At 41.0% G+C, this 24,885-nt stretch overlaps 1 non-coding gene across 1 annotated transcript; it reads right to left on the bottom strand.

Annotated features, from left to right (window-relative positions):
* Positions 1-24,311: 24,311 nt before the first annotated feature.
* On the bottom strand, positions 24,312-24,527 carry LOC137419687 (small nucleolar RNA U3). Its single transcript, XR_010982987.2, has one exon. It is a non-coding gene; the product is annotated as a small nucleolar RNA U3 (small nucleolar RNA).
* Between the last annotated feature and the right edge of the window lie 358 nt (positions 24,528-24,885).

Here is a 24,885-nt window from a genome sequence, read left to right as displayed (position 1 = left end):
CACAGTTTACATGCTCTTGGTTCCGACATGTATTACGGACAGTACGTTTCGCATTCGCTCTTTTGTGCTGGGTTTGTGACAAGCAGTCTCAGTTTATACACTCTCTTCTGTCCTGGCCTTCATCACGAGCAGACACATCCTTCTCTTTCCTCTCCTTGGTGTTGGCTCGTGACGGCTGCGTTTTGTGCCGTGTGCACCTGGGAAGTTCGGGACGGTCGGAGCTCGGTGCAGCCGAGCGAGAAGGACGTGGGAAGAGCTCTGGCCTGTTCGCTCAGCATCGGCGGCAGGCAGTGAACGTGACTTCGCGCCAATACACATTTTCCCACGCAGGGATGCGGGACCTATGATGGCCTGGGACAGTCAAGGACACCAAGCTGAGTACCAAGCAAACGCTACACACCACATTTTTACTTTCATTTATTTCTCCCTGTGTCTGTATTTGAGTCCACATAGAGGGTCCCTTGGTTAGGAATTTAGTGTCATTGTTTTTTATTGTATTGCATTGATTTTTATTAAACCCTTTAATTGTTGATTTTCAATTCCTTGTCTTGTCCATTTATTTGTTTGTCGTTCAGAAAATCAGTGGTCGCGTCCAGTCGTACAGGTAAGCTCTCGCTGCCCTCCAATATCCCCAGTGCGTGTCACTACCACCATAGTTGGGTATATGCCTCGGAGTTAAAGCTCGGTTGGCCATCCGTCACCCTGCGGTGTTCACTACAGGGGATACACACGACAATATGCAAGAGGACGTGTATAACAACTTGGAAGAGGAGGGTGGGAAGAAGATGATCTACAAATTGGCTTGTGACAGGGATGGGGATAGCAAGGACATGAAAGGGAAGGGGTGGAGGGAGAGGGGTGGCAGTGATAAAGGATGGTGTCGGGAGGCTAGTGACAGAGAGGGGTGCAGTATTGAATATTTCGAAGTGATATTGAACCAGGAGGAAGCAACGGCGAGCTGGAGCTACCGTGTTATGTACAGGGGAAAGTGGAGGTAGTGGAGATCACAGAAGAGGTGGAGACAGTAGTAAAGAGGATGAAGAAGTGAAGAGTGCTAGGCATTGATGGTGTGTGCAGAGATAATAGTTGCTGCAGGAGAAGTCAGGGTCAGTTGGATGAAGAGGCTGTTGCATGAATGTATGAGAGAGCGTTCAATTCTGGAGGATTTGTGGATGGCTAATTGAGCCGATATGGAAGAGGAAGGGTGATGTTCAAGATCCGGCGAAGTACAGAGGTATTACACTACTAAGTCATGTCAAGTAGGTACTGGAGAGGTTTATGCCCAGCCAGCATGTACAGCTGGGGCCCATATCAGTCCTATGTGGGCTAACTTGTGGGTTCCAAATGTGTCCCCCCACATCGGCCCCAGCTGGATTTGTCCATAGGCTCCACCCAGGGGCCAATTGGGTTGCCCACGTGGGCAGTGCATGGGCTTTTCGTGGGCTACCCCACATAGGCTGGAAATGGGATTTGCATGGGTTATGCATGGATTTTTCCTGCACCTCTGGTGAATTTAAATGGGGTGTAAATCAATCCTGCATTAGCTACAACATCACACCTGCTTTACTTTCAGTAGAAATATTGAATGGAGTGTATTTTTAATTTTATAGAGGCTTTTTCTTGAAATTATCTTAAAGAACAACCTAACTTGGACCTGTCAAACAATGCATGGGAAGATGTAAGGAATAGTGTGGAGATGGAGATTACCAAAGAGCAACAGAGGTTTAAAAAGAGTAGGGAACGACGGAAGGGATGTTCAGGCTCAGACAGCTGGTAGAGAAGAGTTTGGAGGGGAAAGGTTGATGGCATTGGGATATGTGGGCCTATAAAAGGCTTATGACCCTTTTAGAGAAACGTAGACAACTAGGCTAGCCCAGGCGCAGTAACATTGCCTGACCACTACAGCACTCATATATAAACCCACTCGCAGAGTGCGAGGGTAAGACTTAACATCGGAGCCCTGAGACATTTATACGCTTATTTAGGAAGGTGAGAACTCGCTGGCATGAAGCTTGCTTACCTTCTACCCAAATGATGTATACTCTCAATGCTTACTAGAAAAGAGAAATGATTGTTGCCATGTATTCTTTCTAGATGCTGTACGAGATTGATTCAGATTAAACTCGGATAGAGAAAGCTGTTGTGAGACTTTGATTTTACAACAACCCTGTCTCGAGAGAGATGGTTTTGGCAACACTTACAGTCACGTGAAAAAGTAAGTACACCCCATGTAAAGTTTTGACTTTTTCAACATATTTCAACATACAGCTATTTGATCTTCATTTCAACAATATTGATAGATAAAGGTGATATAACATAACAAATATCATGAAACATTTACATTTTGTAGTCCATTGTATAATTTAAATAAACATAAATGCAAATTTCGCATGTGGAAAAAGTAAGTACACCCCTACATTTATCACTACTTCAAATACCTAAAATTAGAATCAGGTGCACCAGCTCAGGTGCAAATGATTAGAACATCGTTAGAGAGGATCTTGGAGGAACCTGTCTTATTTAAACCTCAGACATTTAGTTTGGTTTGCTCTTTGTTGTTGAAGTGTGCGGCGTCACCATGCCTCGATCAAAAGAGCTCTCTGTGGCCTTCATAAAGAAGGTTATAGATGCCTACGAGTCTGGGAAGGGATTTAAAAAGATCTCCAAACAATTTGAATTCAATCATTCGACTGTCCGGAAGATCATCTATAAGTGGAGAAGATTCCAAACAACTGCAAACTTGTTCAGGCCAGGCCGCCCCAGCAAGTTCAGCCCGAGAGCAGACCGCAAGATGCTGAAAGAAGTCTCTAAGAACCCCAGAATTTAATCACGGGACCTACAGGTAACTCTTGCCACTGTTGATGTCAAAGTGCACGAGTCTACCATTACAAAGAGGCTGCACAAATTTGATCTACATGTGAGGTGTGCCAGGAGGAAACCTTTGCTGTCCAGAAAGAAGTACAGTTTGCCAATGAACACCGAGGCAAAGACCAGCACTTCTGGAACAATGTGCTCTGGACAGATGAGTCAAAGGTGGAGCTATTTGGCCACAGCACCAGAAGACATGTTTGGCGAAAACCAAAGACAGCATTTGACCACAAGAACCTGATACCAACTGTAAAGCATGGTGGTGGAAATATTATGGTTTGGGGCAGCTTTGCTGCATCAGGGCCTGGGCAGCTCACCATCATAGAATCCACGATGAATTCTTCATTCTACCAGAGGGTGCTTGAGGATAATGTGAGGCCATCTGTCGGAAAGTTGAAGCTCAACCGAAGGTGGACCTTGCAACATGACAATGACCCTAAACATACCAGTAAATCCACCAAGGAATGGCTGAAAATAAAGAAATGGAGGGTTCTGGAATGGCCAAGTCAAAGCCCGGGTCTAAATCCCATCGAGATGTTGTGGAGGGATTTGAAACGAGCTGTGCATGCAAGAAACCCCTCAAACATCGCACAGCTGAAAGAATTCTGCATGGAGGAGTGGGCAAAAATTTCTCCCAGTCAATGTCAGAGACTGGTAGACAGTTATAAGAAACGCCTACTTGAGGTTGTTTCTGCCAAAGGGGGCAATACCACCTATTAGAGCCAAGGGTGTACTTACTTTTTCCACATGCGAAATTTGCATTTGTGTTTATTTAAATTATACAATGGACTACAAAATGTAAATGTTTCATGATATTTGTTATATTATATCACCTTTATCTATCAATATTGTTGAAATGAAGATCAAATAGCAGTATGTTGAAATATGTTGAAAAAGTCAAAACTTTACATGGGGTGTACTTACTTTTTCACGTGACTGTACGTACATACGTCCGTCCGTACGGGCTAAACCTCGTTATTCTCAGCAACCACATGTCTGATTGAGAATAAACTTTCAGGGTAGGAGTGCCACCCGTGAAGAATGTTTTTATGATAATTGTGACGTCATAGGTCATGCGGTATGGCAGCCATATTGGATTAAACGCAAGTAATTAAAACAATATTTCTCAGAAACCGCTGAATGGAATTTTTTTTAACTTGGCACATTGTCAAGTACTCCCAATGGGGAACAGAAGCATGATAATGATGACATCATAAGTGAAGTGGTATACCAACCAAAAATGTTTCAATCGAATTCCTCATCCTAAAAATCTGAAATTGCATGCACATGATCTATGACCCATTTGTATTGAAATATTAAATATATGACAACATAGGTCACATGGTTTGGCAGCCATATCGGATTTTAACCTAAAACCTTAAAAAATACATCTTCTCCCAAATCACCAAATCGATTGACTCAAAACTTTACGTGTGTCATTGACTCGGCATGGTGATTAAAAGATGACCACGAAAACGTCATTGGTCACATGGTGTGGCAGCCATATTGGATGAAGGAAAATATTAAATAATTATACCTCTGAAACAGCTTAACCTATTGATGCGAAATTTGACAAACATCATCCAACACCATTGTTGCATATAGTTTGAAAATAATGATGTCGTCAGTCACGTACGTGGTTTGGCAGCCATCTTGGATAGAAAAACGAACCTTATCTGATCAACACGAAACTTCACAACCGTGATCCCCTACCCATACATATACAGATTGTACATTTTTAAAGCTCATATGTCACATGGTGTGGCAGCCATATTAGCTTGAAAGCCGATATTTAAAAAAATCCCTTCTCTGAAACTGCTTCACCCATCGATGTGAAACCTGTCATGGCTGGTGAAAATGTGATACTTGAAAACAGCTGAAAGGATTTAAATGAAACTTGTTTATTTTTAGGACAGTGAACGAGGGCATCTTCCCGTTGTGGGACTATGCTGAGATATATTTGTGACACAGTTTCATTGCTCTTGTTTACAACTAAAATGGCCGCCAGTCTACCAGTCGGCCATCTTTGATCCGATCAAAAGATAAAATGAGGTCCACATGTATGTCATCATGTCCTCTGCTTTTGCCAAGTTTGAACAAAATCGGACCATACATGTTCAAGAAATGATTGGGGACATGTTGAAGTAACACTATGGCCGCCAGTCGGCCATCTTGGATCTGATCTTGGAAAAAGAATGACGGACCTATGCAAGCCATCATTCTGTATTGGTCTGCCAAGTTTAAGCAAAATCGGTCCATACATCTTCGAGATATAGTTGCGGACGCACGCACGTAGGCATGCTCTGACATACGGACAGACAGACGGACAGGCGGACGAGATCCAATCCATAAATCCCCATTTCGGACTAAGCCCAACAGGGGCTAATAAGCCTGGTGTTAAAGTTACAAAATCACAGACTGGTCAAACAAGTGGAACATGTCTTTCAATCCTTGACAAATCTCACACTCTTACTATGTCCCTCCGAAAAGACCGACTGGAAAACCCTCCCATCTACTTTCTCAACAATCCTCTCCAAGAAGTTCTGTCGCTCAAGCTTTTGGGTCTCACTATCTGCCATGATCTTTCTTGGGAAAACCACATTTCCAATCTGGCCTCCAAAGCCAGTCGCCGACTGGGCATCCTCCGTCGTGCGAAGTCCTTCCTTGGCACACCTGAGCTCCTCACCACATACAAGGCTTTCATCCGCAGCTCAATGGAATACTGTTTCCCCTCTCTGGGCCGGTGCTCCTGCCTCACACCTAGCTCGGCTTCACGCTGTTGAAACCAAAGCTTTCAGAATCATTGGAATCTCCTGCGATGAAGCTAACTCCGAGGGCCTTTCACTCACCCACCGCAGGCAGGTTGGTGGTCTTTCTGTCTTCTACCGACTCCTCTCCGGCCTTGCTCCCCCAGCTCTGTCTGGGCTTTGTCCCCCAAATATTCCTGCAGGTCGCACAAGATCTGCCAGCAACCCTCTTATGGTCAAACTGCCAAAATCTAGGCTCTCTGCTCACCTTCACTCTTTCATTCCCCTTTTCTCCCGCCTCTGGAACAAACTCCCCCACTCCCTTCAATCCTACCCCTCCCTCCAGGTCTTTAAAACAGCTGTTCACCACCATCTCTTATCTTCCCCCATCCAAAACCTTGATCTTTTCTACCCCCGCTAATTCACCCCTGATCCAATTTTTTGAAATTTCAACTTCTTTCCTGGAAGTCCTTGCAGTGTCCATATGTTTTATACCTCTCCCATCTCCCCCCAAGCCCTCTCCCTCCCACATTTCTCTCGATGTCCCTGCTCTCAAATGTTGTGTTTGTGTCCTTCCCACTCTCTCCCCATCTTGTCTACCGCTCCCCTTATTTTGTGTTTTATGTGTCGGTTTGACTTTTTGTGTGATTAATGTTAGCTCTTTCACGATCTTGTATCCCCAAAAAAATATAAAAATATATAAAAATGGTTAAGGTGGCTAGCTGAAGATCTGAGGGTCCTTAGTTTGAGTCCCTGTCCTACCGTTGAATTAATACCAAGTGGGTTGATTCAGCCTGTCATCCTTCCGAGGTCGTCAAAATGAGTATCAAACAGCTTACTGGTAACAGGGGCACAATGTCAACAGCACAGCCTTGATTCAAGAAAATGATGCAACCAGCTGCCACAGGCTACATACGAATCAACACCAACCAAATTCAAGGTTTATTGAACTAAAGTGCAATAATTTCTGCTGCTTTATAAAGTGTACATGTCAAGGTCATTCTTTCAAAATCAGAAACCCGATGCGGGCCATATTCGAAGAGTGCAGCACCTGTCCTCAATATTTTGATGCCGAATTGGTATACTTTACCTTCAGTCTGGAAATAATGTCTCATAACATCTCATCCTTTGGCTCATTAGATGCATTTGCTCATTTGTGATTTGAAGAAAAATGGCAAGTGATCTTTCCATACATACCAGTGGGGCATTCTTGCACACTGCAAGCAACTATATACATGGGTGCATTCTACGTGCAGACATAGTAGACATAAGATTTACATCTTTTATGAAGTGGTTTGTAAAAGAGCTTTATATTTGAGAGCACTGGGTTACAATGATGTGCAAGCCAAAAGACAAACTAGAAATGTTGCATATTCCAAATTAACTTCAAATCAAACAATGACCAAAAAATAGAAAATCACGTGATCGAAAAGGCAACACAATTGAATATGCAATATTCAAAATGTGCTGTCATTACTACGATTACTAAGTATTTATTAAAATTGCTGATTATTAAAAAATAGATAGTAATTCGCAAAATTTCAAGATATCAATACTGTTCTTAAGCACATCACAGATCAGAGACATAGACATCGGAATCACTTTCAATTACTTCTTTCTGATGTAAAAACTCTTAAATAACTCGAGTAAATCAACAATTAGTGATTAGAATGAGCTCTTTGTTTAAAAGCTTTACAGCTACTTTACAGTAATTTTACGTCATATCATATCGATCCTCGAAGAGTTTAACTTAAAGAATGGGTCGTGATGTCAAGATGTCTGTCCGTTAACTTTTTGATATTTTTGCTACTCCTCCCTTATCATTTGGCTGATTGTTCTGAAACTTTACGGAAATACAAGACAATAGCCCACACAATCGTTCAGGCTTCGATTTTTCGATTTCGGACTATGGAGGCACGGGGGGGGTGGGGGAGGGGAGAGAGTTACCCCCTACATTTTGGATCCATACTCGTCTGGTATATACCAACAGATTACTCTGAAACCCGAGATAGCCCTTCTACTAGATGGTCCGCAGGATCGCTCAATCTTAGAGTTTTTTACCTTCGCCACCGATGGCGGATGGAGGTTATGTTTCCACCCCTGTCTGTTTCTCTGTTTGTGAACAAAATATCTCAAGAAGTTGTGGACGGATTCGGACGAAATTGGGCAGAGGTTAGGTATGTGACAAGGACGAAATGATTAGATTTTGGTGAAAATCCGGATTCGGATCCGGCTAGTAAAATGTTTTGTGATTCTTCACCATTGGGAGAGAGGGCCAAAAATGATACATAGCAGGATATCTCAAAAAGTTATGAACGGATTTGGATGAAACTTGATGAACAGGTTGGATGTGTGACAAGACCGAATTGTTTCGATTTTGGTGAAGATCTGAATATGGATTCGGATACGAGAATGATTTAATTTTTGAAGTGATTCTTCACCATTGAGAGATCCGGCGAAAAGCGATATATAACATGTTTTTAAAAGTTTTTTTTTTTTTTTTTTTTTTTTTTTGTATACAAGATCGAGGCTCGTGAAAGAGCTAACATTAATCACACAAAAAGACAAACCGACACACAAAACACAAAAAACAAGGGGAGCGGCAGACAAGATGGGGAGAGAGAGGGAAGGACACAAAAGAGAGGGGGAAGAGGGGGAAGGACACAAACACAGGTTCATGTCCGAAGTTGTGGACGTTGCAGGTTCATGTCCGAAGTTGTGGACGAGTTATGAATCAACTTGGTGGACGAGTTGGTTTGGTGACGAGAACAAGCCGATTCAATTTTGGTGTTCATGTCCGAATCCAGATCCGACTTATCAGTGGGATAGGAACCATAAGCTGTTCAGCCTGGCAGGGGTATGTGCTCTACCGAGTGCCATTTTAGTAGTTGAGGATGTTACATGTCAGGAATACCTGCAACAACATGTACAAATCAAAATTCACTGGTTGCAAAAGTATTCAGCCCCTTAGGTGAGTACTTGGTGGAAGTACCATTTGCACCAATGCAAACGCAGCTTCGAGTCTTTTTGGGTCTTTCTCCGCCAGATTTGCAGAGATTGTGAAATACTTGCCCATTCTTCTTTTTGACCCATTCTTTGAGATGGATATGGGCGTTATGGACAAAAGCACCAATTTTTTTCCATATGTTACCCATTTCCTTACCTTTCCATTTATGATCGGAACCATTTCCTCCAAATACATTATGGCGGCCATCTTGGATTTTAAAGATGGCCACCATGTAAAAACCTATATCTTCAAATATCTCAGCTTCTAAGCCACTTAGGATCACAATATTGGTGTCTAAACGTACATTTTCTGGGTCAAGGAATACAACTATACCATTTAGAAAAGCAACAGACGATTTTTATTAACACAAAAAAGAAACTGAACATAAAACTTGAAAAAACAAACAAAACGGAATACTGTAAATGTACCATAGTTACTGAAAATACTGCAAGGACTGTAACTATATCAACTGTAAATATGACGGTATATTGCCATCACACAACACTGTACATCATCACACACGATGGTATATTGTCATCACATACCACTGCACATGCATTTTATTCCCAGCCTACTTCTCACAGTGACAACTGCAGAGTTCAGTGCACTTCCAACATGCCTTTCTGCATGCGGACCGAGCGCCACATCCACTTTCAATCTTGCAGCTACATTTGACTAGTTCGTTGCAGGCCTTGGAGACCATAGGTAACATGTTACACACAGGAACCCATGAACCCATTGCTGTCCCCATCGAGAGTCTAGCCCCAACCTTCTGGAGTAGGTGCGTGTTGGTCAATCTGCTCACTGGTGCACCATATTCCTGCCTGATATGCAACACGCTTTGTGTGCTGCAATCGTGCATCCTGTGTTGGGGGAGGTCTCTCCATTGTCTTCCCTTTCTGGCAAAACAGCGCCTTTCTAGCTTCATCCACATGTTGCAGGTCACTGATCTTATCATACGGGATAACAGTGAAGCGTTCCAGCAGCCTGAAATGTTGAGCACCAACCTCTACTTCTGTGTAAGGATGAAGTACCATGTAGGTAAAGGCACATGTCACATCGTGATAGCAGTTCCAAGCCTCCTATGCTGACTACTTGCCTCTTCCAAAGAATGCAGATGTAGTATCGCATCCCATGAAACTGTGAAAGATAAGGAGGGCCAGAGATTTCTCCCTACCCAGGTCTTTGTAGATATCATTGATGTGATGACATGTAAAGTTTTTGCCCAAACCAAAGGCAACCCAAATGCTCACATCTCAGCACAGGGTGATCTGGTGATGGAACTTGCAAATGAGAATCACCACTACAGCCATGTCAACAGTGCGCACCAGACTTTCAACAGTGTAAACAGTGCACACCAAGTACAGCCATCCTGAAGAGCATCCTGTAAGTGGATCAGCAGCCTGGTGTCTGCTTCCTCATGATTACATCATGCCATGGATCGATTGGTTCCTCAAAGAATAGCTGTGGCACCAGATGTGATGATGATTTCCTTCCCTTTGGGGCAATCCACAGTGGCAATCTGGTTGGAAAGGAATGCAAACAGTTCCTGTTTGTGGGCTGTGTCACGTAAGAAGTCGGCCCAGTTACCTGGGAGCTCGTTCTTGCCCGCAACCTTTCTCCAAAACACCCTTACCTCGCTTTTCTCTCGTGGATTCTTTGATGCTGCTGGGGATTTATGTGTCCCATACTTTATCAACACTTTTGGAGTTTTCTAGTTGGTTTATGATGTATGGAACAAAGACCCCATCAGCATACTCATCAAATGTTACAATGTTGGGAGTGGAAAGCAAGTGCACTACAGCAGCTCCAGCAAGAAGCTTCATGTGAATGGAATCAGGAGGATCATTGTGGGTGTCTTTGGCCAGAATGTTCATCAGATCAGATTTCTTTCCTAAGTGCAATTTTCCATCATCAGATAGTGAAGCGGGGAAAGGATGGTTCTCATGGCTGAAGAATGTACTCAAGTCACTAACCCTGTGCTGCATCACGACGTACAGGTGAGAGAACAGAACAACATCATCCTTGAGTAGGGAGATCTCTCCCAATTTTTTGGTCTTGGCTTTTGGCCGTGGACAACTGAAGAGAGGAAGGGCATTCTTCTTAATCGACTCATGAAGGAGGATGTGTGATCAATAATAACTTCTTTGCAATATTTGGCATATTGATCCTTTCCTAAACTATGTACTGTTCACCCCAGATTCATCCAAAACATTCCGTGTGTCTAGTGCCAGCAACTCATCACTGTCATCATGGAAAGAGTTTCCCAGCTCATTGATGACCTGAACCAGACTCACAGCCTGCTTCTTGAAACTTCTCTGTGTGGAATATCCCTCTTCATGATGATAACCACAATCTGAGTCTTTAACTTTTGGGAGGTAGTCCTCTTCAAACTCCTTCAGTAACCTTGCTTGTTCAGGTCCTGAGACCATCCATTTCCTGAAGGCTGAAGGATTTTCAGTCAGACCGACTGCACCCCCAGGACCCTTGATCGCTTCATTATTTTGTTCATGGACTTTGTCGATTGGGATGGTGGAGAATCTGTTGGTGGTTTTGTGGATGACCCAGTGACTGTGCTCCTCAAACTCTTTGAGAATGGGTGCTGGCAGACTCTCCATGTCTTGGATGTGTATTGGAATCCGCCGTGCATAATTGTGGTGGTTTCGTGCAAAGAAACATGGAACCAAGGCCTTGAGGCTTTCAACATACAGAGGAAAATTCCATTCACAGTGTGATCTGATGAAGATGTAAATGGTCAAAGGATCTAAAGGGGCTAAGGGGTGTAAAGGGTCGAACGGAGTCTAAGGGGTTTAAAGGGTCTAAGGGGTGTAAAGGGTCTCATTATGTCTCAGGAGTTTAAAGCGTCTAAGGGGTGTAAAGGGTCTAAACAGGTCCAAGGAGTGTAAAGGGTTAAAAGGGGTCGAAGGGGTGTAAAGGGTCAAAGAGATCCATGGGGTGTAAAAGGTCAAAGGGGTCTAAGGGGTGTAAAGGGTCTAAGGGGTGTAAAGGGTCTAAGGGGTGTAAAGGGTCGAAGGGGTGGAAGGGGTCTAAAGTGTCTAAAGGAGTGAAGGTGTCGTAAATAAATTACCTCAGGTTCAGAAATAAATTAACTCGAGAGTGCAACACGACAATAACGGGCCAAATGACCTCCTCATCACCGTCACGGTATAAAACCCATTTTCAGGTATATTGTGGTTAAAAATCTGATGGTAGAAAGTTTCGTTTGGATTAACCTTGGGAGCTCAAAGCAGTGTGATCCCAAACAAAGCAAAACAACAACTCACCTTGTTGTGAGGTTGAGGTAATCATTGGAGGTTCACCCGTTGTCAAGTGGCGGTTTGTAGTTGGCATCATGTGGGTCCTTTTTTCTACATCTATTTTTTCACACTTGAGAGTGAAGTTAGATGAGCAGTAAAATTACCTGTAAATCGATCTGTCGGTTGTGTTTGTACTATTTTCGGTTTTTGATGAATTAGCGCATTTGAGAGGTCACGTGACTCCTTTGCCGAACTTACCGATCATGGTAACGTCTTAATTAAGAGTTGTTTCTCACAAATGATAACATATTTGATGATCGAAGCTCACCATCAAACTATCGATATCCGTGTTGAAATGCAATATAAATTGGGCTTTTTATAAAAATTTGCATATGTGGATCAACCCTCGGATATCATGGCGACAGGTGGCGGCTCGGATGGTTTTAATTTATGAATCGTGAGAAAATAACTGGTTTGAACCCACTATTTATGTGCAGGGTGGTAAAAGATGTTATCCTAAAAAGTTTCATGCCGATTTACCTTGGGAGCTCAGAGGAGTAGGTTCACAAATGAACAGACAAACAAACAAACAAACGGACATGTCGCTTTTATATATATATTTCTGTTTTTTCCCTATCTGGATGCAATCACGTCAGCATCCAGCAAATTATTTTGAGGGGCGTTTTCATGTGGAACCACGCCCACCTTTTCCCCTTTCAACGATTAATAGCTCAGGCAAGTCCCTTGCCTGTTTCTCTTCATATCCGTCCAATATTTCCATCGCTCCTGTCTTCACTCAGACATTCTGCTACCCTGTTGTCCTTGCTCCTCCTCTTTATATTCTATCCCCACACTCCTATATCCTCCGCATCTTCTTCCCCTTTTCTCCCAAACTCCACTCACCTCCTTTCCTTCCCCTACCTTCAAACATTCTCTTATTTGCCTCAATTTACCTCTTACCTATATGTGCACAATAAAGAGATACCTCTGTTCCTATCTGTTGTGTCACTTACTCAGCTAATGGTCCAGACCACAGGAATGAGATAACAGCCTTCATTGAATCTGCTATTTCCCTTTATCCATTCCTTTACAGGCGTCCTCTTTGCCCAAAACGATGAGCATTTACATCGTCAATGCAATAGAAAGACACAACAGTACCCACTTCCCTTCTGTTCCTTTTCTCAATGTTGGAATTTCCAGTTTCCTCTTTCCACACTCCTCCCTACCCAGTGCACGTGTAATAAAGAGATCACATTAACATATCTATTTACATAAGGAGAGGATACTACACGATTTGCATGAACAACAGTACGCATGCAGTATATGGACAGGAGAATTTAGAATGCTCTTTTCAATAACTGGTGTGACCCCATGTGAACCTCTATGAAAGCATAAGCAGACTGTTATGGGCACTTTTTCCTCTTGAATTATGCATTTTGCCATACCTTACAGGCTCCTATGTTCCCGGCTTTTAGCAATCAATCAAACTCTTGATCTACCTTCCCTTTCAATGCCAATGGTACAGGGCGGGCTTTCACAGACTTAGGAGTTGTATTTGGGTCAATATCTAGCTCAACTTTCGTTCCATTCGGTTTCTCCAGCTCAAATAAAAAAGTGTCCCCATATTCCATGAGTAGCCTGGTGTTGGCTTAGCAGTTAGGGTGCTGGCTTGGTATCCTAGGATCCTGAGTTCGAATCCCGATCGATCACTGAATTAATGCCAGGGGGGTTGACTCAGCCTGTCATCCTTCCAAGGTCGTGCAAATTGAGTACCAGCTTGCTGGGATGAATGATCACGGTGTGCACCCCGATTTAGAATAGGTACACCGTATCCCTGTGCATCGAAAGAGCATGACCAAGGGTTGGCGTCAGGAAGGGCATCCGGCCATAAAAACATTGCCTCAAACAGGGAACCATGATTGTCATGGGGACCGCAAGGCTAACCCCCCCTCTCGCAGGGAAAATGGCCTTAAAACGATCATTCATATTCCGTGAGGAGGGTCTGCATTTTCTTGCTGGCTTTGAGGTTGTTCACTTCCTGCCAACCAAATTGGATTGCCCAATCAAAAACCCATCTTAACAACCAAGAATTTGAGCCTTTCAACACCACTGAGGTCAACTTTGCCTTCTGTTTACCATAAATTAGTGACTTCCATTCTTCCACAATATCCACAGATTTACCAGTGTATGTGCATAATATGGTTTGATTTGGGCAGATTGTGGGCCTTTTTGGGTTGTGTGCCCCCCACCTCCCCTGGGACCTAACCTCACTAATCCAGAGATACCAAAGATCCAGTATGTATTTGCATCAGCACTTCGCTGCTTTGTACCTCCAACCTAACAACAAGTGGTTTTGATTTTGCTTGGTTGCTCGATTTATGAAAAAGACTGTGTGTCCTCTTCCTTTTCATCCTCTAACTGATATATCTTGTATTTAGACTAAATGTAAATTGTAAATGTCAATGTAAATGTAAATGTCATTACATAAATTTTAATTTACATTTTTAAAAATGTAAATTTAAATGTAAATTTGTCCTTTGTCTGATATTCCCTGCTCAAATCCTTTGTTTAAAAGCTTTACAGCTTTACAGCTACTTTACAGTAATTTTATGTCATATCATATCGATCCTCGAAAAGATGAACTTAAAGAATGGGTCGTGATGTCAAGATGTCTGTCCGTTAACTTTTTGATATTTTGGCTACTCCTCCCTTATCATTTGGCTGATTGTTCTGAAACTTTACGGAAATACAAGACAATAGCCCACACAATCGTTCAGGCTTCGATTTTCCGATTTCGGACTATGGGGGCACCAGGGGGGGTGGGGGGGGAGGGAGAGAGTTACCCCCTACATTTTGGATCCATACTCATCTCGTATTTACCAACACATTACTCTGAAACCCGAGATAGCCCTTCTTCTAGATGGTCCGCAGGATCACTCAATCTTAGAGTTTTTTTTTACCTCCACCACCGATGGCGGATGGAGGTTATGTTTCCACCCCTGTCTGTTTGTCTGTTTGTGAACAAAATATCTCAAGAAGTTGTGGACGGATTCGGACGAAATTGGGCAGAGGTTAGGTATGTGACAAGGACAAAACGATTAGATTTTGGTGAAAATCCGGAATTGGATCCGGCTAGTAAAATTGTTTTAACTGATTCTTCACCATTGGGAGATCGGGCCAAAAACGATACATAGCAGGATATCTCAAAACGTTATGAACGGATTTGGATGAATCTTGATGGACAGGTTGGGTGTGTGATGTCAAAGAACTTTGCCATGACCTCTTTTTGGACGCATCTCAGGATAAAACTCAATGAGACTCATGGAAAACTCACTCAGTTTAAATATAGATTTATTAAACTCTTGCAACGAATAGTTACACGAAAATATAGTTATACTTAAAAATACACATGACGCGACATTCTGCTCTCTCTCTCCTGCTTCTTCTGATGATCAGTCCAGTTCTCTCGATCTCTGTGGTTAAATAGAACCCTGTCCTGTGATCTCGCTCCAGTGGAATGCAAAGGTCACTTTAACGCAAGCCTTCCCGGCACCATTCTGACATCTGGAACAATTAACTCTTATCCACAATCTGAGCCAAGTCAACATTCTACCTCTACTTGCATTGTCCGAGGTCACAAGGTTATTCCCCAGATGGCCGACCGCTTGCTCCAAGCTCCTGGCACCCCCTCCTTGTATGACTTGAGGATCCTTTACATTGCAGTACAATCCAACCACCCTAACAAATATGACTTATATTTATCTATACTTCCACAATCCCTCATTTTTTCTTTTTGTATATATTAACCATTAATCTAAACATCAACTTATTAAATATTCAAACCACAAACTTGGTAATCCAATTTCCTAAGGCATACACCGTCATTCTGGGAGAATCTGATTACAAAACCTTTCTTTATTCATTGACTCTTTCCATGTTGATAATGCAATTCAATTCATTTGCATAAAGCATACAACCCTTCACCTCGACCACAACAATTTCAATTCACCATTTTAAAATAATAAAGCATCTGCAACATTTGGCAATACGTTTTGCTTCAAAACAAATATTGACTTTTTGTTTGAAAAGAAGAGAAGAGGCTGATCACTCGTGTTTGAAATTTAAGTATGAAACATTTTCTTCTGATGTCTTCATAGCACCTACACTATTTCGCGTAGGATTTCCCGCTGTTGTGATAGCTGGGCGGAGTCATTAACTGACCCTGCTCTGCATGTATCATCCTTGCCACTCTTGCTGTGAACCATAGTAGATTTGAACAAGGCCTTCGTCCAGTTGTAGTCGACTTGCCTCCTCACTCATCATGAGTATGGAGCAAGTATTGATGTGATGCTGGTTGACCAGCAAGATGTGGAACAGAGATGCCAGATGCATCCGCAATGATGTTGGGACCATGGTGTTGAAGTTGTCCATGGTCCATACCATGAGCAACCAGCAGAATCGTGCACAGCTGTTGTGGAGGAAAAGGCACAGCCGTTCGCTTGCAGCTCCATGCTGGCTCCCCGGAAGTTGGTGAAGTAATGACACACGTCACCGCATCCCGTAGAAGATGCAGGTAAAATGTCGCCGTCCTGCAATTGCTGACGTGATGAATGTTCGAGGCATTCGAATAAAAGTAAGTGATCGCCCTTTTTTCATATGTTGCAGTGTGATCCAGGCAAATGGTCACACAAATTTCCCTTGGTGAAGGTAAGCATCCATCTCCAATTTTACAAAGGAGAATGTCTTCATAATTCTTTGAGAAGGAGGGTGTATGCCAAGATTAACTTCATTTTTAGCCACAAATTTTCTTTCTCGAACTTCTTCCCAATTCCGTTAGCACTCCCTTTGAGATGTGATCTGGTCTTATCCTTTTACTCAGCCATATCTGAATCTGCTTTCCACACACACTGAATCAGATAGGGTACATCTTATCATAAAATCACCATATTTTAACTAATCATATATTTCTTATAACAGTTTCACATTCAACCATTTGTTGTTTTCCTTAAACCATTCAAAAAAGTTATATTCATTTATATGCGTCACACAAATAATATTCAAATCAGGTATATATTTCACTACTAAACTAAGAATAACATTTAAAATTGCTTTCAAATCAATATCGTTTGAAAATTAAACTCATGCAGTTATTTTAACACTACTCAAAGAAAATAAATGTGTTAATAATGAGTGTATATGATTAAAATCACAAACAGGAATATCTAATTCCCAACAAATCTTGCAAACAAGCAAACTATGCATAATGTATTATTATCATAGTCCCCCTCACTTTTTTTTCTTTCTTTTTTTTCCATTTAACAGTGTAACTTGTGGTGATATGAGTTCACTGATCTGATAAAACTGATGCAATTCATAACATTTTCATTATGCCATTATCTTAACTCTACTGTACTCATTTGCAACATTACTTGATTCAATCTTTTAATCTCGGTATTATTCATATCATCATAAAATCTTTCTATTTTTGGTCCATATTTGTTTCTATTCTTATCAATCTCCTATGGTTTATCAATTCGTTCCAAAATACCGCAATCAAAGGTTTTAACCAAAGCTCTACCAAACTATTTCCAATTTGAACTCAAAATGCTAGTGAAACAATTATTTGAAGAATTAACTTCATGGGGATCAACAAATTCATTTTATAACCAGATCTAATTTTCCCCATCCAATAGTTTGCCTTGCCAAATGTCATATTATAACACTTTAATAAACCTTCGAAAAATGTTTTCCATCTCAATAAATTCCCTACTACTTCCCAGATACTCATCTGCAAATTACGTATTTAATTACAATTTTCTCTCAATTTGTTTGGCCTAAATGGCCGCAAAAGTGGCTGCCAACACTCAGTACCTTTTTTATCTACCAAGCAAGTATTCCTCCACAAAAGACCTCTACCAAACTTTAAAATCTGGGATTTCTGATTATATGGATGCACACTCTCAGGACATTTCAGGCTGCTGTTAACAATCCACTATGATAAATTAATTCCTTTACCCACAATTAAATTACGTATTCAAATTGAGGATGTGATCCCTATCACATTCATTTATAGATTCATTGTTTTGGATCTATTTTTCAACCGCTGTAAGGAGGAAAAATAGCTCTTATAAGTCTTTGTAATATTTCACTTAATTTACCCAGCATCTAAGAATTATTTACTATCCATTCTCCTTCTGTTCACCAGTGACTTTGTTTGAACTCCAAAGCTTAATCTGATGAATCCCATGTGTACAGCTACCACTTATTGAAACCCCTACTTTTGTAGAAAATATCCAAGTAAGTGTTTTTACGCCCCCTTAACTGTTGCTCATCCATTTCTATGCAACTAGTAAGTACTAATGACACCAATATGCCAATATAGGTGTTGCAGATTATCAAATATGTTGCAGGTACACGTAACATCGCGTTCTGAGTTTAATAACGTAGCAGCGCGTTCATATTTGCCCCTTGGTTTAAGATTCACAATGCAAGATGTTCTTTGCAACAAGATGTTCTTTACTATATTTCCATATCATCTATGCCTAAGACACATCCATACATACAGCACAATTTATATGCTGATAAAATTCAAGTTTATATATATATATATATCAAAAAATCCATGAGCAGAGTAGTCTGGGAAGTCAGTATAAGACCTCTTCCAAATTTGGCTAATTTTGTACTCCCACATTTTATTTTATTTTATGTAGCTCATATCCATAAATAGCTTTTATTCTCATATAAATTCTATCAAAAATGGAATCCCAAGATTACTCACAATTTACTATTAATTAATGGCTGCTCATAACCCAGCACATCAAATCTTTATATTCCATCTCCCTTGACAAAAGAGATAATTTTCATAATCAAATTATGTTGTTATTTTATTTTACGGATTCTCTGGATATTCTATCCCATCCACATGAAACGATCTATTCCCATTCATTATGTATATTTGTTTGCGTTGGCACCATTATTTACAGATCAAGATGGGTGTCAATTTTATTTCAATTTCGTAAAATTTGTCCTTCAATGTTAGGAATGCTAATACACAAATAGACAAAAAGTTTATTCTTAGAAAACCCCTATAATGTCACATTGAAATTAACCTTTCAGTTCCCACAATAATTTATCCAAATGTGACAATACACCCATTTACATGTCAGTCGACCACTGACCTATCCATCATGCAAAAGAATAGTCCAAAATTCCCACCTGATGATCATGTGACGCTTGTCACTTGGTTTCCAAAAAATTTTGCAAAGCAATTGTTCCAAACTTTGTAAATTAAAAAAATTGTTTTGCCCAAAATGCTCCCTAAAGCCACATTTATACTTGGCAGATATAAGGCTTCCAGAATGAACTCTAATTCTGGATCTTTTAATTCATGTTCCAAAAATATCCAATTTTGGCATTTGATCAATTAATTATTAATTCGCTAACAAGCAAAAAAGTAAAAATCATTCTTGCTCCGAAAACTTTTCAGACACAAGAAGCATCGACAGTTATTCATGTTGGTCTAATGATTTAATCTGTTGAGGCCAGTCGTCATTTGGGATCTGCAGCAATGAAGGCCTAATCGTTATCTGAGGTACCGGTAAGCACTGGTACCCTTGATCTTGGTTTGTCCTATGAACTTGTCTTCCTATTTGAATATGGACAACGACGTTTCCAGTGTCCCATATTTCCACACTTGAAACATCGGTTTCTGTCATTGCCTAGTCTGCCCACCTGCTCACTTGTATTGGTGGGCTGCATCTCTGGATCCCTGGGTTGCCACTGCGATCTTTGGTTTTCTCCTGAAGCATAAAAAAATTCTCTGTTCTGTTCTTTTTGGGGAGACAAATGGGAATCAGATGGGGCAACTGTCACTTTTATTCCTATTTTTGAGGGCAGTTGTGCATTTATCTCCTCCAATGTATCCTGTATCCTTTTTATTTTAAGTTCTAGGTCCGTTATCCGTTCTTGCTGTTCCCATTTCCTGGATTCAACATCCCAATAATAGAATGCTAGCCAGTCTACCATTAGATTCTGCCTCTTCCTGGCTTTCAATTCTTGTCCTAATCCCTCCAATCGACTTCGCTCAAATGTACCATCTCTTGGAAACTCCTTAGCATGTCCCTTTGTCCACAAATACCAATTCTCAACCTCTCTAATAGCCTCTACACAATAACGGTCATACATATAATATGCACAAGTACCTTTTTGTGGAATATCTGGTTGTCCTTGTGTATTCTTACAGGCTCCATTCCCCATTCTGCCTATGTGAATAACACTCAGTATTCACTCAATGTACCAGGTAAATTACTAGGATCTGCGCTTTGGAATACACCTGTACACACCTGTACTATATGTACTGTAAATAAAATCTACTAGGGTTTGTTCCACCTTTTATCAAAGTAGCGTTGGATGCGTTGTTGCCTAGATTGTTCCTATAAAGCTCCACTCGTACTTCCAGGAAGGATCTCTCCACCTGTTCAAACGGTGATTTCCAGAGAATCTCTCTCACCTGTGGCTTTTGCACAACCCAATCTCACAGATCGGTATTGCAGATGAGCCAAATGGGTCAGTATGAAATGGGTGAATCCGCAGATATCCCGTTCTGCTGAAGGGGGAATCACACAATGGTAACCGCATATATATATCTATATATAGACTTACCACCTTGCTCAATTTCCAAGGTTGTCTTCACATTGATAATATCTCACAAATATATCAAGGCTTCTTTCTTGAGACCACACTTTCATCAATCAATCAATCAATTTATTCAATTAAATCAATTCAATTATTCAATTTCAATCAATTTATCAATATTCATCAATAAATCAAATTAATCATTTTAGATGACTCCCTACATAAGCCCTTTCCCCAATGGTGTCAGAATAGCTTTATCTGTTGACTGAGATCTATGATCATTGTTCATCACCTCTGACCCACACCTCATGTCAATTAATGAATCACTGTTCTGTCCTAGGGATCATATCTGACATATTTTTTCCAATCTTGTCTGGCCATTATATCACAAATTCGACTTTTGCAACCACGAAAGGCAACTCATCCTTCATTCGTGAGACACTGAGACAGTCAGCCAAAATTGATCAGACAGATATGGAACAGCTCATTGGGAAAAAATATCTCAATTTGAATGGTACCCAAACCTCTTGACAATTAAAATTTCGTCAAGCTCCTGAAATGTTCTACCAACGGATGACAATTAATTCATAATATTAGCCAATTTTAATCCAATCATGCTCAAATTTTTGACACTTTATTTAACTCTATTACTTGTAATGCATCATTAATCCTACAGGGCTCAAAAGTTGTCCTTTAAGCCCGTACAATAATTTTACACCGAAAACCTCATGATCTCATTCCTGTCAATCATAACATCATGATTTTAAAATCATTATCATAATGATTATCATTATTATCATAATCGTAGTCATACCATAATCATCCATTTGAAAAGACAAACATTTCCTGTATCACCACATCCACGTGTTATAATCAACAATGAAAAAAAATGAGAACTGTACATAGCAAAAGGCTGCCTCCTGACCAATTAGTATACCTATTTACAAGAGGTCATAACAATATCGAATAATCGTAAAAAAAATTAAAAAAGAGAAAAAATCGCTTCTATTACTGGTGCCGCAGCATTCGTCATTCCATCCACTCCGCCACCGTGACCAAACCGAAATAAATGGAGCTCAACCATAACACAGCGCATTTAATGGCGCATGCCATAGGAATTCAACGCAATTACGACTCGGCCAAAAAAACGAGCAAATTTCGCAGGACGTTAACTGGAATCAATCGTGAGATATATACAAAATACACAAAAATACACAAAAAAAAACAACAAAAAAAAATACACAAGGTCGACCATATTGCACAGAATTACACCATTTCAGTTTACCTGACAGGGACGAGCACAGCACCCTTTCTCTAACGACCAACGTGGTCTATTAGTGGTTCTTTGGACTCGTGGAATTTACCTGAAAAAAAATTGAAATTCCGGGGCTTTCCGCACACCTTGAAGAGGTATACCTTGTGGTATTGCCCACCTACCACATTTCTGAAATATTCCGGGGCTTTCCGCACACTTTGAAGAGGTATACCTTGTGGTGTTGCCCACCTACCACATTTCATTAATCTCATAAATATTTCTTCCATTCAAATCATAAAGCAAAACCCAAAAGTCAAAGCAAAAATGAACTCAAAAATGAAATAAAAAAATCAAAAATCAAAAAAAAAAAGAAAACAAAAATGAAATAAAAAATGACAACAAAAATGCAAAAAATTAAAACAAAAATGAAATCAAAAATGAAATTAAAATCACAAATCATCTCCCTCTAAAAAGCAAGTTTATTATCACAATTTTCTGATTTCAATTTAAGTATGTCAATGCTCCCTTTTTAAGAATTCACTTTTAAACCAATTAAAAGACAACATGCATAATCCCTTTTCCAATTTGGGATTTTCCAATAATCCCAACTTCAATTTTGAAAACTAACTCAAAAGTTCGGCCAAAAGGTCTAACCGATGAAAAAGTATTTGTCCACTCTAATCCATTTCCCTATCAAATCTTACAAAGGAGCGTGGAAGAGAATGGAAAATCACAAGCTCTATCAAAGGAACAATAATATGTTGTTCCAAACCCACAACAACAAAAAAAACATCAGCCACAAAAAAATCCTAATAAAATTCAATAGAACACCATTTAGGTCAATACAGCCCGATTCCTCATTTCACAAGTAGGAAACACAATGCCGCTTCTTGGGGGCCCTCCAAGGAGCGAAAATATGCTTCCCACTCATCCTATTACCTCCATCAAAAAAGAGGATATTACATTTAAACCCGTATGCTTGTCTGTCTGCACAGAACAAATTTGATTTTCTCTACATTTGTTGATATGAATGACAGAAAACTTCCATCACAGGTGCAACATCACCTGTGCAAGTGTGTAAAATCATAATCATGTCATTAATGACATGGTGTAGGCATCATAATTGTTTTAACACAGCAATCTTAAAATCACTGAAAAAAATCCTGGCAAATATCCACAATCCTGATTTCTGTGTCAATGATAATATTACCTACATAACATATCAATATGGATTTATAATAAACCAATAAAATGAAGACATAACATCTCATGACAAGGGGTTCAGGGAAAAACAATAACGTTTACCTGCATGACATATTTCCACCCCATGCATCAAACATCAAACAGATCTGTCAAACAGATCAAAGTGTCATATTTCACAAAGAGCGGGTGGGGGGGGGGGGGGGGAGCTGGCGGGAGGGAGGGGGAAAGGGACGCAGGAGGGAAGGGGGGGGTGACATGGGAGGGGGTTAGGGCCAGGACCAGGGTTAGGGTGGAGGGGGCGGGAAATGGAAGGAGGAGGGGGGTTGGACGGGAGCACAGAGGAGTGAATGGAGGGAAGACACAGAGGAGCGAGGGGGGGGGGGGAGGAATGAGGGGGGAGGACAAAGAAGCAGTGGGAAGAATGAGGGGTGGATGAGGGTAGTAGATGTTGGTAGTGAAGGTAATAGGTAGTGGTGGTGGTGGTGCAAAGCAGGGACAAAGACAAGGCAGAGAAGCTGGACAAGCTGGGACAAGCTGGGATAAGGGTTTGAAGGGGGGGGGGGAGGGAAGGGGAGAGGAAGGAAGGGGCGGGAGCAAGAGGGACAGGTAGCAACACAGATAAATTGGGAGAAGAAGAAAAAGATGAGGAGAAAAAAAACAACAACACTGGCGATGAACAACAGACAGAAGAAACGACATCGACTACAATGCCCAGTGCTCTGAATGTCAAAGTGAAGAGATTCACAGAATCGCGGGTAAACGGCGGGAGTAACGATATGCACCATCCTCTTACCACCTTAAAATGTAAAATTAATGTAGGCTCCTGGTGCTCCTTATTTTGCCTGCACTGTTTTCAATCGGTGCTATGTCTGAGATTGCCGGGAGCATTCGTACCGTGGTACTGTACTGTTTGCCAATCGTACAAACAGCGCACGGAATCCTCCAGGCCTGACCCAGATTAATAACCCAATATTTATTGCAATGTGCAGGGAATTTTAAATAAATTTATTTGAAATCTTTAATGAAACGTCATTTTGTATGCTGTAACGAAAAAAAAGTAACTTTGATTTTCGCAGGATAGAAAGGTGTACAGTAATGTTTTTGTTTTTTACAGATGGTGTACAGACGTTTCTATTTGAACTGTATTCTTTATACAGTATAGTCGGGATATTTTACTCTTCACCCGTAGTCACAATAAAACGTTACAATTAGTTACTCTGCACGTGGGGAGAGGGGCGGAGCATCATTTACGTGTCGCCACTTAAATGTGGTAACAATTACGCGTCGCGTTTGTAAATGCTATCTCCAAAATGAATAAAATAATGAGGGAACAGAACAAGACCGCCAATGAACGTTAACCCAGACTTGCACGGGTATCGGATATTATTGGTTACGGTCATCAATGGCAGGAAGCAGCCGCATAAGCAGCACCTCAAGCCGGCTTTGCGCTCAGGAAGCGAGATTTCTGCTCCTCATCAGGGTTAACGTATCCGTTCACTTTCAGTTACGTTTCTGGACTCACAAACTATAGAAATGATCCCTGAAAGTATAGTCTGGAGTGGGGAGGGTGGGGTGAGAGTGGGGAAAGAGGCGACTGAGAGATACAGAAAGGTGGGAGGGAAATGGGGTGATATGCTTAACTCGTGCTTTTGGGATTCACGATCCTACACAATCCCAAAAGCGTGCTGTCTCACGTTTGAAGAATCATTTAAGAAATTAAATAATTCTCATTTCCGAATCCACAGTTAGATCTCCACAAAATTTAAATCGAATCGTCCTTGTCAGACACCCAACCGGTCCACCAGGTTTCGTCCAAATCCGTCCACAACCTTTTGAGATATTTTGTTCACAGACAAATGGACAGACAGGCAGGGGTGAAAACAAAACCTCCATCCACCTTTGGTGGAGGAGGTA

This window comes from Myxine glutinosa, chromosome 1 (genome assembly GCF_964187855.1).
Source record: "Myxine glutinosa chromosome 1, kmMyxGlut1.1, whole genome shotgun sequence".
Classification (NCBI taxonomy): Eukaryota; Metazoa; Chordata; class Myxini; order Myxiniformes; family Myxinidae; genus Myxine; species Myxine glutinosa.
Note: the sequence above shows the minus strand (reverse complement) of the source record. Positions and strands in the feature narration are given on the sequence as shown.